General features: G+C 47.4%; 1 pseudogene; it reads right to left on the bottom strand.

The window, feature by feature from the left end:
* Positions 1 to 1789: 1789 nt before the first annotated feature.
* Positions 1790 to 19200, bottom strand: LOC136543571 (probable potassium transporter 9; annotated as a pseudogene).
* Positions 19201 to 19403: the final 203 nt, after the last annotated feature.

Genomic DNA, 19403 nt, shown 5'->3' with positions numbered 1-19403 from the left:
CCGGCCCTCCTCCGCCCCACCCAGTGCGGCGGCCTTCCTTGCCCCCGGTGCAACGGCCTTCCTGCTCCTAGCGCGATGGCGTTCCCTGCCTCCGGCGGGCCTGGCGCAAACATGCCTCCCCAGTGCGGCAGCCGACGGCCTGCCATTCCCCCGACGCGGCGGCCTAGCCTGCCCTGCCCCCGTCTGAAGGACCGAAAACGGCAATTACAGGTGGGGTGAATGGGAGCCGTAAATTTCTTTCGAGATATTTGGCCGTTGTCCCAAAATCACCGCCAAACGCGTAAACCAAACACCATAATGTCCACGACCTAAAAAACTGGATGGATGTTCTCTAGGAACAGCAGGACACCATAAACAACTACACACATCAAGAAACGGTTCCGATCCAAATTATAGGAAATGAGATATCCAACTCCTATAGAGGAGACACGAGTTTTCGAATCTAAAATACCCAAACCAACTGGTGACGAGAGTATAGGTTCCTTGATCCACGGAAGACCAAACGCAAGAGACGGAATGCAAATCGGTCACAATCGCGCAAACCACGGACAAAACAAATTGCCGGGCCGGAAATTCTATGGCACTGAACCAGAAATACACCTGGAAATCAGGTAGCAGCACAGCACCAAAAAATAACTCGTACATGAATGAAACCAGCTAAAAGAGCAAGCAATAATTAGGCTCTGTAGCTGGAAAGTGACAACTCAAGAATTAGCATACCAAATCACGAACAAGCAAAGCACTTGCTGCTGGACAGGGGCTGCATGCTCCAGTCGAACTGCAATAGAAAAGTGCAAGCACCAGTGCACTACTGCTGCTTCGCTGATCGATCTGCTCCTGCGGCTGCTGAGCCCAGAGGCGTGCTCCTTCACACGAGCAGCAATGCTGCTATGCACGAACAGGGCAGGGGAGCTCGGCAAGCTGCAAATCCAAACGATGAACACCGACGAGACGGAGAGGAGCGATGCAAGCCTGCTCACCGGTCGGCTCTGGAGAAGCACAGCGCAGGGCCGAAGGACCGCAGCGGGTCAGCAACGCTGGGAGCGGAGGACCGTACGCCAGAAACAGCGAGCACGGGCTCCAAGCACCGATGGCCGGAGCGCCTGGGACCGAGGGAGAGCGCCGCTTCTGAGAGCGAGCACGGCGTCTGAACGCCGGCTTTGGTAGCGCTGCTGCCAGGCGCACTGGAGCCCCACACCGACGAACAAAGGACCGAACAGGAGCCGAGTGCTCCCGAGCGAACGAACCGAAAGCACGACGAACTCGAGCAGAAGGAGAGCCGCGGGCGGTGGGACTGCACGCCGCCGCGCCGAGCAGAAAGGGAGCGTCGGGGGCTGCACCGCACGCTCCTACACTACACCGGTATCCATGGGTCCAGACATCGATGCCTGCCTGGCGCCTGAGCAGAAGAACGAACACAGCCTTCCCAGATCCGAAAACTCAAGGAACTCACGAGAGTCAAAACCGAAAGCTCTCAAACTTTGCACATCGATTCACCATGGAGATGGAAAGCTACTCATAGAAGATCATCGCTCAATTTAAACTGTAACTCCGTGAATCCTAGAAATTCGAGCAAGAACGAAAATAGGAAAAAAAAAATGAAGAACACGGAACAAAAAGAGGTTTTTCGGTGTGCCATTAAAAAGTTTGTAATTACGTATAAGCTATTAAAAAAATTGAACGCACACAGGTGTAACTGCTCTAAACTTCTTTGCCTTACAAACCATTCTGTTCATGTTCCGTTTGTTTTTCACCGTTTGACGTGGAATCGACAGTGAAATTGTCTATATTACCCGCGATAGACGTGGGAGTGGGATTCGTCGTAGCCAGGCTCATGTGGCGCCGCAGCGTGTTGCGGCCGATGACTGTCAGCGAGTTCTCGCGCTCGTAGTAGCTGCTGTCCCGCTGCTCGCCGCCGCCGGCGTCGCTGCAGCGGAACAGCGCGTCCAGCTTGATGAACGTGGCGAGGCTCTCAACGAGCTCCGTCTCGAAGGAGTCCACGTCCTGGTGCACGTCGCGGTAGCCGTAGCGCACGATGCAGCGGTAGGAGCGGTGGCCCGGTGGGCCGACGCGACTGACGAGGTAGCGCTCGGCGGGGAGCACGTGCGGCACCATCACGGACTTAACGCAGACGAAGACCAGCACCCGATGGAACGCCGGCAGGTTGGTCACGAAGCGGGAGAAGTTGGCTGGCACGCCGGAGGTGAGGTCGGTGTAGATGAGGCCGATGCCAGGGACGCGCACCATGCCCAGCTTGTCGCCCAGCACCAGCAGCCACTCCAGGGTCACCTTGTTGTGCATGTCGTACTCGTCCTTCTTGATCGTCGTGTGGTGCCACACGAACATGACGGCGAGCAGGATGAGCGCCAGGAGGATCGGCAGCCACGCGCCTTCCAAGAACTTGATCAGCGACGCCGAGAAGTAGAGCGCCTCGATGGAGCCGAAGAAGAGGAAGAAGGCGAGGGCCAGCCATGGAGACCGGTCCCAGCACAGCATGATCACCAGGGACATGAGGCACGTCGTCACCAGCATCACCGTGATCACGGCCAAGCCTGCACAACAATTCAGAAGCAAAAGTTCAGGTATATGGTTGGATCAGTTTTCTGCACATGATCATCAGTGCCAGGAAAGCAAGATACTCTACTCACCAGACGCGTTTCCCATGTGCTTGGTGTTACGGAAACCAACAGTGACAGCAATGCAGAGGACCATGAGGATCCAGTTGACCTCAGGGATGTATATCTGGCCATGAACTTTGTCAGACGTGTGCACGACTTTCACCCTGGGGAAGCAGCTCAGAGACTGGCTCTGGCTGATGATGGAGAACGTGTCGCTGATGATGGCCTGGCTGCCGACCACCGACGCCAAGATCGCCAACACTAGCACCGGCCATCTTACACTCTCTGCATTCATCACAGAGGCAAAAGCCTGTGAATGTCTGAAACTCTGAAAGCGTAGTGTGATGTGAGAATAAACCAACCATGTAGTAGTGTGGCGTACCAGGAACTGCAATGTAGAATCCAATTTGGTAGCTTGCGTCAAGGTTATGATGCTAGGACAAATAAGCAGCTTGGCCCATGTATCCCAGGATCAGTGAAGGGTACACCAAAGAAGTGAAAGCAAGCTGAAAAAAAGGACAGACTTCATCAGTTCAGAGTTCAGATTTACTTACACACTAAGGCTTTGTTTGGATGCACATGTATTCATCTCAATCCACATGTGTTGGAGTGGTCCATTCTAATCCACTCCAACACTGAAGAAGCAGGGAAAAGAAAAGGCAGAGAGGTCGATCAGAATCTGAACTGAAGTGAACCATCGTCAGCATAATTCTGACGAAGCAGTAGGCAAGGCATGGTGGACAGACAGAGAATTAAAGGTGAGCGACGCCGACTGTACGTACCAGAGATGGCGGGCGTGAGGACGCCGTCGCCGATGACCATGCAGGTGCCGATCATGACCATGACGAGCAGCGCGGTGTGCAGATTCTTATGCTTCTCAAGCCAGGCCTTGATGCTGGACCTCCCGGTGGCCTCGGGCGGGCGCTCCAGCCTGTAGGTGGAGAGCTCCTCGTCGTCGACCTGTCGGTTGGGGAGGAGGCTGACATTGGCGTGGCGACAGATGAGGGAGTAGAGCAAGAACGTGCCTCCTGTGGGCATGCCGGAGAGAGAAGAGATGATCAGAACAGAGTTGGCTGGTGGTGCTGCACTACAGGGTCAGGGTGTAGGCTGCAGCTAGCGGTGGTCGACTCACGTATGTACCTTCGCCGTTGTCGTCGGCGCGCAGGACGATGGTGACGTACTTGAGGAGCGGGATGAGGGTGAGCGTCCAGAAGACGAAGGAGAGGGCGCCGTAGATCTCCTCGTTGCCCTCTGAGTGCGTGATGTCCTCGGCGAAGGTGCTCTTGTACACATACAACGGCGAGATGCTGAGGTCGCCGTACACCACGCCGAGGCTCTGGTACGCCAGCAGCAGAAAGCGTCCGCCACGGCTCCCTCTACAATCAAAACAACCGCGCCGAGGTTGCGGCAGCTGGGTAATATGGACAATTTCACTGGTCGGTCCCATACCAAATGGCGAAAAACAAACGGAACATGAATGGAATGGCTTGTAAGACAAAGAAGTTTAGAGCAGTGGCACCTATGCGCGGTCAATTTTTTAATGGCTTTTGTGTAATTACAGACTTTTTTAATGGCACGCATGTAAGAGCCTCGGAACAAAAATGACACACAAAAGTGATGAATACCAGAGGGCACCTGGAGAATTTAGGCCTCCTTTCCCATTCCACATCTTAGAGAATACAACACAAAATATTCAGATCTGGAACCTCTCAGAAACACTATGGAGGAAGAAAAACCTAGGAAGAAAGAAAAAAAATAAGAGTGGCAGAGAGATGGGATGGTTTGGGAGAGCCATCTATTATTTATAAGCTATTACACGGTCTCCAGAATGCCTCTAGCTATTTTGAGCCGAACCACTTGACCCGAGGGCGTAATAGTCCAACTCTTTTTCTATCGATCGGACGGCCACGCTTCCTGCACAGATTTGCTTTGCCTTGACGCAGCCTCTGTGATTTCGCTTCTACTGCTTGCTTCTTAGGGTTTCTCATCTCTAGATGAATATTATGCTTATTTATATTCCCTATCTATTCCATCGTGCAGCGAGTCCGTGCTCTTGTGGTTGATTTGACTATTGTCAGTAAACTCAGGGCCAAGCCCACGAGTACGAATTGAGGCCAGGCCTCACGAGTGTCATCAGCTTCAGAGATGTCACGTTGCAAGAATGCCAGAGGTGGTCCTGATGATGAGGATCCAAGGCCTCCACCTCATCTAACTGCTCAGCAAAAAGGAAAGGCGAAAAAGACTACAACGAAGAAACGCAAGTTCACTGATGTCGAGACAGAGTGAGCAGCAGCAGTGGCAGCCGCCGTAGAGCGAGCCGAGAGAGGTGGAGCTAGGAGTGGAGTTCGTAAAGTTGATCAGTTGTCACAAGCTCAGAGGGCTACTATCAAGAGGTTTGAGACTAGTGTTGGTTGTCCACCTGAGACTATCATGCTTGGAGGACGATGTCTCTTTAGATGAGAGTTAGACTCAGGAGGAGACTGAGTAGCAGACACAGCCGACAGAGTAGACAGAGGGCACTCAGTAGGGAGAGCATGTTGAGGAGACAGAGCAGGCAGCACAGCCATAGCTTTGACGCTCCGGTCGCACACGTACTCAGGTGTCACCGAGGCCTACGACACAGAGGAGGGGCTCTCGTCCACCTCCTAGACCACAGGGTCCGCCTCTGGTGATTCAACTTGACCTGAGGGCAGTCATAGCCAGACAGGTGCAGCAGCTATGATTTGTGCAGTTTGAGGACTGGTTTCCACCGAGGCGGGATGAGTGTGCCTCAGAGCACTTCTACACTATGTTGTAGGAGAACTTCTATAATGCATATCTCAATAGTGGTGTTGCTTTTAGATCTCAGCGGGTCTACTCCATAGAGTCATTAGTTGCAGCTACAGGTGAGCAGATCCGTCCTCATCTCTCTTATCTGCCAGGGTTGACAGATCTTCTTGGATGGACAGGTCGCTATGTTCCATCATGGGTTCATGAGTTCTACTCCTCTCTGTGGATTGACCCTAGGCAAAGATTCATACACTTTGCTTTTAGAGGTCGTGACTATAGGCTCCAGAGCTTGAGAGTTCGAGAGATACTGAGGATTCCAAAGTCACCTATTCGCCTTCATGAGATATGCTATGGATAGACAGAGCCTCTGAGACGCCCTCACGGCGGACTTGTGCCACCTACAGATCTTATCAGACCATGCTTCATAGAGCTGTTTGGCGAGGGGTCAAGCTAGACACCACGTGACCTTACACCTACAGCTCGGTTCCTTGATGCTATTATGAGGAGGACTCTCCTCCTGAGCATGGGTTACCATGAGGGGTTGACTTGCATTTAGCTATGGTTAGTGCATTCTCTGGTGTCTCAAACTGTCTTTGATATTTGGGATGTGATACTTTCAAAGATGGAGGATACACTAGCAGAGGGCTTCAGAGGTCACCATTAGCTGCCTTTTGCTCATTAGATCACTTTCCTAATCCGAAAGGCAGTTACATAGAAATCTCCTGAAACAATGGCAGAGTACACAGGTGCTACTACCGAGTTTCTACCATATGACATGACCTAGATGCTATGTCATAGTCGTGCTAGGACACTTCACCAGCCGAGCCATCGCCTAGAGGTACCAGAGATAGCATCTCAGCAAGATAAGATCATCAGGGGCATTGCAGCGATAGAGGAGGAGGAGCTTGATGCACAGCTAGAGGATGTGGTCGAGAGTGATCCAAGTGATAGCTCTGATGATGACTATCAACCGATTCCATAGATGGCTCCTCGACCACACGACAGAGAGGCAAGTGGCTCTAGCTCTACTCCACCATAGCCACCGTAGACAGAGCCAGCGCTTCTAGCTGTACTTGAGCAGATGCGGTAGGGCCAAGCACGCCAAGCATAGGAGATAGCAGCTGCACTTGCTCAGGTTCAGGCTCGACAGGATGAGTTTCAAAGGCAGCAGCAGGCCATGCAGCAACAACTTATGATTTAGCAGCAGTTACTTGGCTTCATGCAGCATGTATTCACTGCTATTCAGGTTGCTCCTCAACAGTCTACACCTTAGATAGGACAGTGTGCTACCACCACTCCAGTGACTCTAGTTGTACAACCCAGTGGGCTTCAGAGTCAGGGACAATCAGCTACTTAGTTTGCTTCACCTACAGAGAAGGTGTTCCAGTGGTTTGCTTGACTAGTGATAGCTCAGGGTCCTCACTTTACTCCTATTGTTACGGGCTTCACTCCGTCTCAGAGTTCTTCAGTGTTAGCGATGGACACCCCAGTCTCTAGGATTCTCGGTGCTACCTTCAGTGAGCTTACAAGGTAGCCTACTCCTCCAGAGCTACAGGTCCCTATCCCTACCCTAGTTGCTCTAGTGACCACGACTACCAAGATGATTCCATCATCTATTGCATCGTCCGAGCCATCTTAGACAGTCACTCCTACACTTGAGGCTTCAGTGATAGCGACAGAGGTAGATGTGGCTCCACTTCCTACAGTGACACTACTAGAGTCACAGGCCACGCCGGTTACTGAGCAGACCTAGATTGTTTTACCTTCACTTCTAGCTATAGAGGGTCAGACCGCTAAGAGTTTAGGGTCAAAGGATGAAGCAGCTCAGTTCCAGATCTCTCACTGCACCTCAGCCCCCGACTCATCTGCTCCTATCCCACCATTCGACCCTTAGGTTTTGGTGCTTGATGCTAAAGGGGGAGAGGGAGCGAGTATTTTAGATCTAGGGGGAGCATGTGATTCATTTCTTTTGTGTGAGACTTCATGCAGTCATGTTTACTTTCATGCATTGTCTTATTTACATGTGATGGTGAGACTTGTGTGAAATGCATGCTCTCTACATTAATTTATAAATATGTCATGTCACTTGGTTATGGTCATTTGCTTTGCTTCTGTGTTTTACTCTGATTCAAATGAGCTTTACTTCATGTACTCATGCTTAAATCATATCTATTGAGTACACCATGTTGGCTTGGGTCATATAAGCATGTCTAACCCCTTTGCTCTTATTGTCAAAACCTTATATGAACCAAGCATGTTGAAAACCTCACTTATCTCTTCTACATACTCGAGGTTGTGTTGTCATCAATCACCAAAAAGGGGGAGATTGAAAGCATCTAGGCCCCTAGTTGTTTTGCAGAGGCAGTTTGAGTTAGGTCATGGTAATGGCAATTGATTAGGCAATCATGGTTGTCATGCCCCTATCGATGAAAATCGTTTTGGTTTTTAAAGGATGGACAACAAGGTTAAGGACGGACTAGTTCTAAGTGTCGCTTGGTGTTGGAGAGACACTTAGAGTAGTTTAGGACCTTGTTTTTCCTTTGGCCGTACTATTAAGGGGGGGTATGGACTAGTAGCTTGACCTAGGTGTGTCTAGTGGGTTAGGAGTGGTGCACACTTGTCAAACCTAGCACTAGGTAGCTCAGGAATAGCCCTAAGATCAATTGGAGTAAACTTCATTCATATATGATTTCGAGTTGAAAGTGAATGGAGGGTAAAATGATAGACCAAACGCTGGTCTGGTTGTGACCGGACGCTGGAGGGTGAGTCCAGTCAGTTCATTTGATCAACTATAGCCATCTGGTACTGACCGTACGCTAAATAGTGAAGTGACCGGACTCTAGGTGCCAACGTTCGGTAGTAAGGTTTCAGAGAGTGTTTTTCTTGACCAGACGTGTCTGGTCAGTGATGATCGGACGCTGGTTAGAATTCGGTACATGACCGGACGCTGAACAGTAAAGTGATCGGACTCTAGGTGCCAGCATTCGGTCAACATCAGTAAGGTTCTAGAAAGGGTTTTTCTTGACCGGCCGCGTTCGGTCAGTGCTGACCGGACGCTGGTCAGAGTCCGGTCAGTGCTTAATGGCTCTTTCTGACACAGTGGCGGGTATAACTAACCGGAGCGTCCGGTCACCCTGATCGGAGCGTCCGGTCACCCTGATCGGAGCGTCCGGTCAACCCACAGAATGCTGACTCAGCCTCCAAACATTATGTTTTGAATGAGGGGTATAAATACTTACTTCACTCATCCATGGGAGGTCTCTTGCCCATTTGTTCAGCTAACAAACACCTTTGGAGTGCAAGGGAGAGCAAGAGCCTAGTGAGGTGATTTAGATTTGAGAATCCAAGATTAAGGACCTCATTAGTGCATAGAGGGTAGCAAGCATGCATCCACCCTTCTCATTAGGCTTGTCGTGGTCAAGTGAGAGTTTGTGCTTGTTACTCTTGGTGGTCACCATCACCTAGACGGCTCGGTGGTGATTGGGAGCTTTGTGATCATTCGATAGAGCTTGTAAATGACCCAAGTCAAGTTGTGAGCGGTTGTGGGTGATTCATAGTGACGGAGTGTCGAAGAATCAGCTCATAGAGAGCACTTGATCCTTGCATGGATCAAGGGGGAGCTACACCCTTGCGCAGGTTCTCCAATGAGGACTAGTGAGGAGTGGTGACTCTCCGATACCTTGGAAAAATATTGCCGCATTCCTTTCCCTCTCTTTACTTTGTACATTTACATCTGAGCAATTCATTTTATGTCTTTACATTCCTAGAATTGTCATGCTAGAGTAGGATTGGAACCTAGGGTATAAAACTTTTGTGCGTGAGGTCAACAGAAACACATTCTAGACACAAGGGGTGAAGTGGGCTAAGTGTAGGGCTTAATTATTGTAAAGAATTTAGAATTAGCCCAATTCACCCCCCCCTCTTGGGCATCTTGATCATTTCAATTGGTATCGGAGCCTCGTGCTTGCTAAATTAGGCTTAACCGCCTAGAGCAAGATGTCCTATAGGGATGGACCCCCTCCTATCTTTGAGGGAGATGATTTTTCTTATTGGAAAATTCACATGGAAGCATATATAGAATTCACATTGGTCTTTGGTATCCCAAAGGAGCTATATTCCAACTAGTTGGCTATTTCGATTCAGATTATGCCGGTTGCAAAATTGATAGAAAAAGCATATCCGAAGGATGCCATTTGCTTGGTAGATCACTAGTGTTTTGGACCTCCAAGAAACAAAATAGTGTGTCTTTGTCCACCGCCGAGGCAGAATACATTACCATGGGTGCTTGTTGTGCACAAATTCTTTACATGAAGCAAACTTTGCTAGACTATGGTGTAGTTCTAGAAAAGGTACCTCTCTAGTGTGAGAATGAGAGCGCGGTAAAGCTTGCTAATAATCTAGTTCAACACTCTCGCACCAAGAACATAGATATCCACCATCATTTTCTTAAAGATCATGTTGCTAAAAATGATATATCACTAGAAGGTGTAAGGACCGAGGATCAATTGGCGGATATCTTCACTAAACCGCTAGATGAGGCTACATTGTGTCGGTTGAGGAATGAGCTCAATGTGCTTGACTTTAGTAACTTCACTAAAAAATAAGCTTGTGTTGTCTCTTGCATTGCATTGTAATATACAACATGTTTAATTTTTAGTAATGCACTTAGGGCTTGTCTAACATGGTTAAGATAACCGCCAAAAAGCATGTGAAGAAGCTTAACCTTGGATCAAACTTGACAAGCAACTAGAATTACTTTCAAGTATTGCATTGCATGTGCATGTGTGTTGCTTTGTCATTTCTTTTCGGTTATCTTTTGAGCACCCGCTGTGTTTGTCCACAAATTGGGAGAGCATTTGAAGCTCCTATTGGTCATAAAACCCTCTTGTGTGGTCACATGGTGCTCCTCGCCCTTTTTATTGCATATTTTCTTAAAAATAATTATAGCTTAAGGCAAAATATTTTGAAAATTTTGAGGGTTTGAGAGAGGTCTCTCACATCAGTCCCAATTGGTGTTTATTTGTGTCTTATTGAAGTTGGGACTTGATTGGGAAAAGGCAGCGTGAAGGAACTTTGAAGATCTGCTAAAAATGGCGACCGGACTCTGCTTCCAGCATCTGGTTAGTTCACAGGAGGTGAACAAATATAGCACAAGAGTGACTGGACACTAAACAGTGTTCCTCTAGCATCTAGTGTGAAGATGGCTCTACGTCTGGTCAAACGAAGAAGAAGATGTCAGGATCGATCGGACTGTGTCCTGCATCTGATCAAGGGTAATCGGACGCCTTCGGTCGTGACTTGAGGGGTTTTGGACCTCTCTGTTGTTGACCGGACTCTAGGTGGTAGCGTCCGGTCATTGCCACCGGTGCGTCCGATCAGTTGAATCTGAGTGGATCTAGATTCGTTTTCCTTTCCTTGTCTATCACACAGGGCCACCTTAAATCGTGCTTCATCTTGCCCGCACCTAGGTCATCCATGCCGCCTGTGCCTCCATCACCCACACCTATGTCTTGCCTTAGTCATGCCTGCCTCACGCCGCCGCGTCACCGTGCCACTAAGCCCGTGCCCGTGCCTGCCTTCGCCGTTGCGCCGCTACACCCACTCCGACTACGTCACCACTATGCCTGCGCCTACCTCGCTTGCACCCATGCCTACCCTAGCAATGCCTACTCCACGCCTACCTCGCACCGCCATGCCTGCACTCACGTCTACCATGCCGTGCATGTGCCTTTACTGCTATGCTGCACCTGCGCCTCCACAACGCCATCGCACTCCACGCCGCACACTAGTGCCATCACCTACCTCGCCGTGCCTACGCCCATGCCAGCATTGGACTACCGCACCCTCTCGACCGTCACACCGCTTCACAATGCCAAACCCTAGCCCTAGGCATAACTTTGTTGATTCTAGTGGAACCCCATGATCCTCTCCTTTGCTTGTCGGTCGTTGGATCATCGAATTTCAACAGGTAGCAAGCCATCGATTTCAATTTTGCTTCTACTGCTTGCTTCTTAGGGTTTCTCATCTCTAGATGAATATTGTGATTATTTATATTCCCTATCTATTCCATCGTGCAGCGAGTCAGTGCTCTTATGGTTGATTTGGCAGTTGTCAGTAAACTCGGGGCCAAGCCCGTGAGTATGAATTGAGGCTAAGCCTCATGAGTGTCAGTTGGTAGTTGTTTCCTATCAGTGGCAGTGACTCTCATCAACTTTAGAGATGGCACGTTGCAAGAATGCTGGAGGTGGTCCCGATGATGAGGATCCAAGGCCTCCGCCTCGCCTGACTGCTCAGCAAAAAGGAAAGGCAAAAAAGACTACAATGAAGAAGCACAAGTTCGCTGATGTTGAGACAGAGAGAGCAACGGTAGTGGTAGCCGCCGTAGAGCGAGCTAAGAGAGGTGGAGCTTGGAGTGGCATTCATATAGGTGATCAGTTGTCACCAGCTTAGAGGGCTGCCATTGAGAGGTTTGAGACTAGTGTTGGTAGTCCACCTAGGACTATCATGCTTGGAGGACGACATGTCTCTTTAGATGAGAGTCAGACTCAGGGGGAGACTAAGCAGCAGACATAGCCGGCAGAGCAGACAGAGGGCACTCCGTAGGGAGAGCATGTTGAGGAGACAGAGTAGGCAGCACAGCCACAACTTCGATGCTCCAGTCGCACACATACTCAGGTATCACCGAGGCCTGAGATACAGAGGAGGGGCTCTCGTCCACCTCCCAAACCATAGGGTCTGCCTTTGGGGATTCACCTTGACCTAAGAGCAGCCATAGCTAGACAGTTGCAGTAGCTACGGTTTGTGTAGTTTGAGGACAGGTTTCTGCTGAGGCGGGATGGGCGTGCCTCAGAGCACTTCTACACTATGTTATAGGAGGACTTCTATAATGCATATCTCAAAAGTGGTGTTGCCTTTAGATCTCAGTAGGTCTGCTCCATAGAGTCATTAGTTGCAGCTATAGCCTATAGGTGAGCAGATCCATCCTCATCTCTCTTATCTGCCAGGGTTGACAGATCTTCTTGGATGGACAGGTCACTATTTTCCATCATGGGTTCATGAGTTCTACTCCTCTCTGTGGATTGACCCTAGGCACAGATTCATACACTTTGCTTTTAGAGGCCATGACTATAGGCTCCAGAGCTTGAGAGTTAGAGAGATACTGAGGACTCCAGAATAACCTATTCGCCTTCATGAGGTATGCTATGGATAAATAGAGCCTCTGAGACACCCTCACGGTGGACTTGTGCTACCCGCGCGGCCCGCCTCACCTCACTCCTGCTCCTTCCCGCAGTGGCCTAGTACATGGCCCAGCAAACCGCATGCCCTTGCCTCTCGCTGACACCGTGGACTGCATCTCCTATCTCGCTGGCAACCTAGGTCCACTTGTTAGCCATGTCATCTTCCTCCAGCTCGTGTCCGAGCAGGACACCGTGCCGCCGTGACCGTGTCCACCTCCGCTACGAGCCCCTGCGGTGGCGTGCTCCCTACGCCATGTGGTTCATAAATACTAAGCCCCCATCATTGCTCTACCCTCACTGAACCCTAGAACAAGCCACTAAGCCATCATGTGCCCTAGCGCCGCTGTCCGAGTCGTCGAGAAGAAGTTTGTCGCTACCTTACCGATTAGCTGATCCATCTTCAAGGTAAGCTCATCTATGAGCTTCGCATGGACTTCGTGATTATGTTGAACCCCTTTAATCCCTCTTTCTCCCTTTGTTCTGACTTTTCCCATGCCACTGTAGCTTTGCTGTGGCCACAGCCCGCTGCCCGCAGTCTCTGCTCGTTTTTAGTTGCTATTGATTGCCTAGGTGAGTTCGCCATGGCCCAAGATAGCTTCTAGAGCCATAACTTGAGCTTAATCAAAGCCCTACCCGCTTTCCCCAATCACTTCGGGGAGCTCAAGCCATCCTATCTAGCACCGCATCACCCCTAAGCCGTCTCTACCACCCTAATCCCCTCCATCGAGTTCGTCTTGAGCTCCTCTTGCACCCCGACCTCCTCCCGAGCCAAACGGTGGCCGGAGTCCCTGATTTGCCCAACTCCGGCGAGGTTCCATCAATCGCGTCATCGCCTCGGCTCACCACCGGACTCATCGTCCGCTATCTCTCTCTCTAGATTGTTTCCAACCATCCGATTCCAATCCAACGGTCTAGATCTTAAGATACCCCTTCGCCTGTCATTTTGCAAAAAGACCCTTATAATTATTTTGATCTCAACCCGCTGTCCCTGCAATTTTGTTAAAAAGCCCCTGTATTTCTTCATTTTCATGCCCGCAGTCCCTGGTTCGGTTTAAAAACAGATTTTAATTATTTTAAATTCAAAAATCAAGTTTCATCTATTTACGAAATTGCCACTACCTTCTATAGGCCATAAAATCTTTGTTTTAACTCTGATTTGGTCCGTTCAACTTGCGTTAGGTTCATAATTACATAATCTACATGTTCATAGTATTGTCAAGTATGTTTTCAACTTTGAAAATATGAGGTTAGATTTAATCTATTATTGTGATCTTCGCATCTGTGTGTTCGTAGTGAGACGTAGATTCGTTTTACAAACTTTTCATCTTAATTTTATGCTGATTGGTGTACTGTTTTAATATATAGCTTTTGTTTGCTATGCATTATTGCTTTTGGATGCTTGTATGTTGTTGTGATTATCGAGTATAGACGGTGAGCAATTCGTGGGAGACCAAGAGTATTACTTTGATGAGCAGGATCAGCAGGAGCATTTTGTTTAAGGCAAGTATAGCATGGGATCATCCTTGTTTCCTATTAACCTTAATACATTTAATTCATATTGTATGTGTCACCTTGATAGGGATTCCCTATAATTAAACTTATACCTTGTCTCCTATGGGATATGCATTGGATAGTATGATGCTAGTGCTCAACTAAAGCCATGATCTTGTAACTTGACTAATGGATTATGCAGTAAACACTAAAAGATGCTTTTTAGCAACATGGAACAAAGGGGCTAGAGCATTGGGCTGTTTTTATGGTGCTCTAGATTCCTCTCCCTAAGGACTTATCTGTAAGTGATCATCTGGGACTTACAGTACAACTGTGAGGGTTACATGGCTCTGGCTTTAGCTTAGTATGAGGACCTTTTCTAGCTTGTTAGTGGTTACCTTTATTGGTGTAAGAATGGCTTGCTGAATCGGGTATAGTGCGGCCTTTGTCCCCATGAGTATAGGCTGCGCATCAATGTGCCATTGGGAAGGGGGGCTCTATATCTATTTGCCGAGTGAATCTAATGGCCCTAACTTGTTAGACGAGCCTTTGAAAGTCTTCATAGTAAACCCTGTTGACCTTCCTTGGTAGTGGGTTAAGAGGCTCGCGAGCTCGGGCGAAAGGATAAATCACGACTTATAGTGAAAGTGTACAACCTCTGCAGAGTGTAAAACTAGTATATCAGCCGTGCTCATGATCACGAGCGGCCTTAGAACCCTTATGGAATAGATTATCACTAAGAATTATTGGTTTATGCTATTCATTATTCATGTTTACATTGATCATGTGTTTTGCTTTGGGATTGAAACAACTTGTTGCTACTCTTATGCTAAAATTGTGACAATGAAAAGCTGAATGCTGTCAAACCAGTGTCAAGCCTTTTGAGCCTCATGAACCCCATGTTACACTTGTTGAGTACGACATGTACTTACGCTTGTTTATTTTTATTATTTGGATAAAAATCCTGGATGGGTAACAGATGGCTATGGTAATGATAACTTTCCTGAGGATTACTAGACTTGTGGTCAACCAGTTGACGTCCCTATGATATGGAGCTTCCGCGAGAGATCTTTTCTTTATACTTTTGCTACATTTATGTGAAGACTCTGTCTTATTATTCGTGATGTAATAAACACTTGTGATTATACTATTTATAATTTGTCGGCTTATGTGTGTGACTGATCTCTGGGCGCACATAAGATTTTGCATCCCCTTTTATCTTTAAAATCGGGTGTGACACTAAATTAGGTACTTAATTATCTAATTAGTTAGTAAATGATACTATTAGTACTATAATTTTTTTGTTCTTACTCCATATTAATATCTAATAGTATTTCAGATAAATAAAAATTAGGGCTTTCTAATATTTTCTCCATGTCTTTTTGTTTTTGTTATTGCTTATCAAACATTAATTTGTCCCCATACCACACACTCTAATTAGCTAGTTAATTGAAATCAGTGCTTTTTCTTGTTTAATCCTTCAAATTTGATCTTCAATTGGCATTAGCGAGTTTGGTCAACATTTAAAATTTAAATGCTACATAGTGGTATGATGTTTTCGTTTAATCATCTACCGTTTAAATGACCATTTTGTCCGAGGCTAAACGACAAGTGACCGATTGTTTGCCATTTAACATTTAGGATCTAGTGCTAATTAGTTTTGGCCCTGTTTAACTACTTGTTATTACCATAATTCTTTTTTCGGTCTATGAATTAGATTGATCCGGTAAATGTTAGGGGCCTGAGGCTAATGAAACTCCCTTCATTTTTTAGTTTTAGGAGAGGCCGGAGGCTGGAGGCTGAAGATGACGACTTCAGCCACCCCCTCAAACTTTCATCTTAGATCCGCCACTAACGTCTCATGTTCATCTCAATTGGTATTTGAGTTTAGCTCCTAAAGTAATTGAAAATAGTTTTGTTGAAGGAATATCATAAGTGGATGTTAATTTAATGTTTGTTTCTTTATTTTGCATTATTTTATCTTATGGTTACACAAATTTTTATACATGATAATTTATAGAAACCATATATTAAATCCTCACCTTTTCCAATGCATGATAGAAGAATCAAGATATTTTTCATTTTATTATATGAGGTTGCCTGTGGCCTTTCTTGGATGAGTGCGAAGGTTTAGGAAGATCATATTTGAGAAACAATCCAATAATGATGAATTCCATTCTTTAATAAGATTAAATTAAAAGGCGAGCCTTTAGAAGACCTTCTATTATATGATGCTCTTGATGATATAAACAAATAGTGTAGAGGCTGGTCTCTTTAACACCCTCGTCTAATTGGCCCTCAAACTTCTACAAAGTTTTATGAAGTCGAGGTTAAAGGAACCGGCCTCTACAAACTTTTATATGGCGTTAAACGCCACACACTAATACTGAGAGACCAAAGAACTCTTCATTTGTAAGAAATAGCATATCTGCAATGATATGCTCTGCTGGACATGATATGAGTTTGTAAATTGAACAATGAATAGAGACGAGATTTTTTTAGTTCGCTTCTTAAGGCAGGCAATTCACTTTATATATCAACACCGCCCCCATGTGGATGCTCACTTAGCCTCACACGTAGAATAGAAGTGAGAAACAATTATTTTTATTTAATTACACTAGCCAGCATTCAAACTCTACCATATTGAGTTGCATGCACCATCTTTTTCAACACAAAAGCTTAAGTTGATGGGGCCAGGGAAAGCGGGCAATCCACTTTATATTTCAATAGTCTATAAACTTTCCCCGTATTCTCATCTAGGTCCATAAACTCTTAAAGTGATTATCAAGGTCCTTCAACTTTTCAAGTAGTTCGTCGTCACAAAAAAAACTTTTCAAGTAGTTTATTTGAAGTATGAATTTAAGTCCATAATTGGACCTAGAGTAAACTTGGAATGAACCAACTGAAAAAAAAAATGAATGACACATATGATCACTTTAATAGTCTATGGACCCACATGAGAATGCAGGAAAAGTTTAAAGACCCACGATGTATTTCACTCTAAACAGAATTTCATTTAGCCATATTAAAAGGACTAGATGATGCTCTGAAAAGAGAGCAGAGAAACCAAAAGAAATCGTATGTAAAGGGACAGCACACTAATGCAACAGCCAAATTCCTGAAAACTAAGTGTCCACTAGACAGATTTCCCATATATGGCAACACACCATGCAAATGGAACAAATAAATTGAAATTCACCTTTCTGTCCCAGCTTTCAAATATGATCTTTTCATTCATTTGGAGAAACCACATACTCACATTATTACATTAATCACCACTTACACGTCCACCCTCCATTGGTATAAATAGTTGAAATTCCTTTGACAATGAAGGTTATGTCGATCACCTCACTTGTTTATTTTCAAAATTAGCAAGGAATATCTTACTATTACTAATTGAAGGCCCTTTAGCATAGACTCCACATTAATTCTCACAATGCGTGCTAGAAAAATAAAGATAAAACTTAGAAATTTTCAAAAGGATATGACCATCAATTTGGTAAACTCTAATCGCCACTGACAATAATAACCATTGGTTGTACTATGTTCTCTAAAAAAAATACCCACGTGGACGAGGTAGCAGCACATCACCGCTACCTGGACACCATCACCAAGCATGGCAAAACGCTCCATGCTTGAGCCTTATCGTCCTCGCTGGCAGCACATATTACATGTTTTGTCATTGTAATGCCCAATTGACCTTTCGGTATGTTTTGTTTCTTCTATGGCCTCGTTCGCTTGAGGAATTCTGGAGAAATCTGAAGAAATCTGGATGAATCTAGAGGAGAAATCTAAAAAAATATGGATGAATCTAGAGAAATTTGTGAGAGGAAAACACTGTTCCGGATAAAAAAAAAAGCGGATCAAGCCAGGTTTAAGGGCACACGAACGGAGCTATATACTATCATAGTATGCACAACAATAGTAAATCTGACTTGGAAGCGTCTCAATGAGCATTATTGTGCACTGAAAAAGGTCATTTTTGTTGGAATGATCTCTCCACCATTAAGTCCAATGGCTTGATGGGCCTTTGATCCGCGCCCTGATCGGGGGCGCCCAGCCCATCTATGGCTGGAGGGCCCCTGTCACACTACGCTATATAAAGAGGTGGGGGCCGGCGGCTCTCAGTACGAGGTTCATCGTGAGCCATACTCCCACCGACAAACCCTAAACCCGATCTAGTGAGGGGCGTAGCCAGTGATAGGAAGCGCCTCCGCCGCCACCGTCATCCCCGTCGCCACTGCACTGCATCACCGTCTGGCCCCTGTCACACTGCGCTATATAAAGATGTGGGGGCCGGTGGCTCTCAGTACAAGGTTCACCGTGAGCCGTACTCCCACCGACAAACCCTAAACCCGATCTAGTGAGGGGCGCAGCAAGTGACGGGAAGCGCCTCCACCGCCACCGTCATCCCTGTCGCCACTATACTGCATCACTGTCTCCACTGCGTCGCCTCTCTTCACCGACCATCGCTACCCGTGTGCTACCGCCATCAACGAACCAGCGATGGCCGGATCGAGCTCCAACTCCACGGGATCCACTGGTCTGTGAACTCTTCACTCTCCTCACACCCCTCTGTCTCTCTATCTCCCTCTCGGTGTAGTGTTCTAGGTTTACATGTGCATGTGTTATTCTGAATCCATGTGTATCCCTCCTAGATCTACTGCTAGAGATCCTAAATGTTTTTAACAATGGTATCAGAGACAGCCTATCTAGTACGTGGATCTAGATCACAAAAAAAATCGAAAGAAATCCAAAGAAGTTGGTCCGATTTTGAATCGGATCAAGAAAGAGAAACCCTAACCCTAACAGAAAGGGGACGGTCATCAGGGGCACGCCTACATGGGGCCCGGCCATCCCATCACCGTCGCCAGCCGTCTCTGTGGCGGCGTGCGGGAGAGATAGCCGAGCCATGGGCTCGGGCTCACAGCAGAGAAGGGGGAGCCGTGCCTAACCTCGAGCGCGCGGGCTCCGCCCAACTCAAGGCACCATCGAAGGCCACTCGACGGCGGCACGCTCAGTCTCAGGCGAGCGCGCGCGCCGGCGAGGGGTCCCGCGGCGGCGCCGCCATCTTCTTCCTCCATCGGCCAGCCATGGGCGGCCGCCGCTCTACTGCTGGGTGGAGAGAGGAACGGGAGAAAGAAATGAGGGAGGGGATGCGGATCTATTGCGGTGGGGCATCTCCTCACTGGCGAGGTGGCCGGGCGGCGGCGCCGCCATCCTCTGGCCACCACGGCTGCGCTGAAGAAAAGCAAAAGAGAAATGGGAGTTAGGGTTTCAGGGGATC

The sequence above is a fragment of the Miscanthus floridulus genome, chromosome 3 (assembly GCF_019320115.1).
Source record: "Miscanthus floridulus cultivar M001 chromosome 3, ASM1932011v1, whole genome shotgun sequence".
NCBI classification, from domain to species: Eukaryota; Viridiplantae; Streptophyta; class Magnoliopsida; order Poales; family Poaceae; genus Miscanthus; species Miscanthus floridulus.
This window is presented reverse-complemented; position numbering and strand designations above follow the sequence as displayed.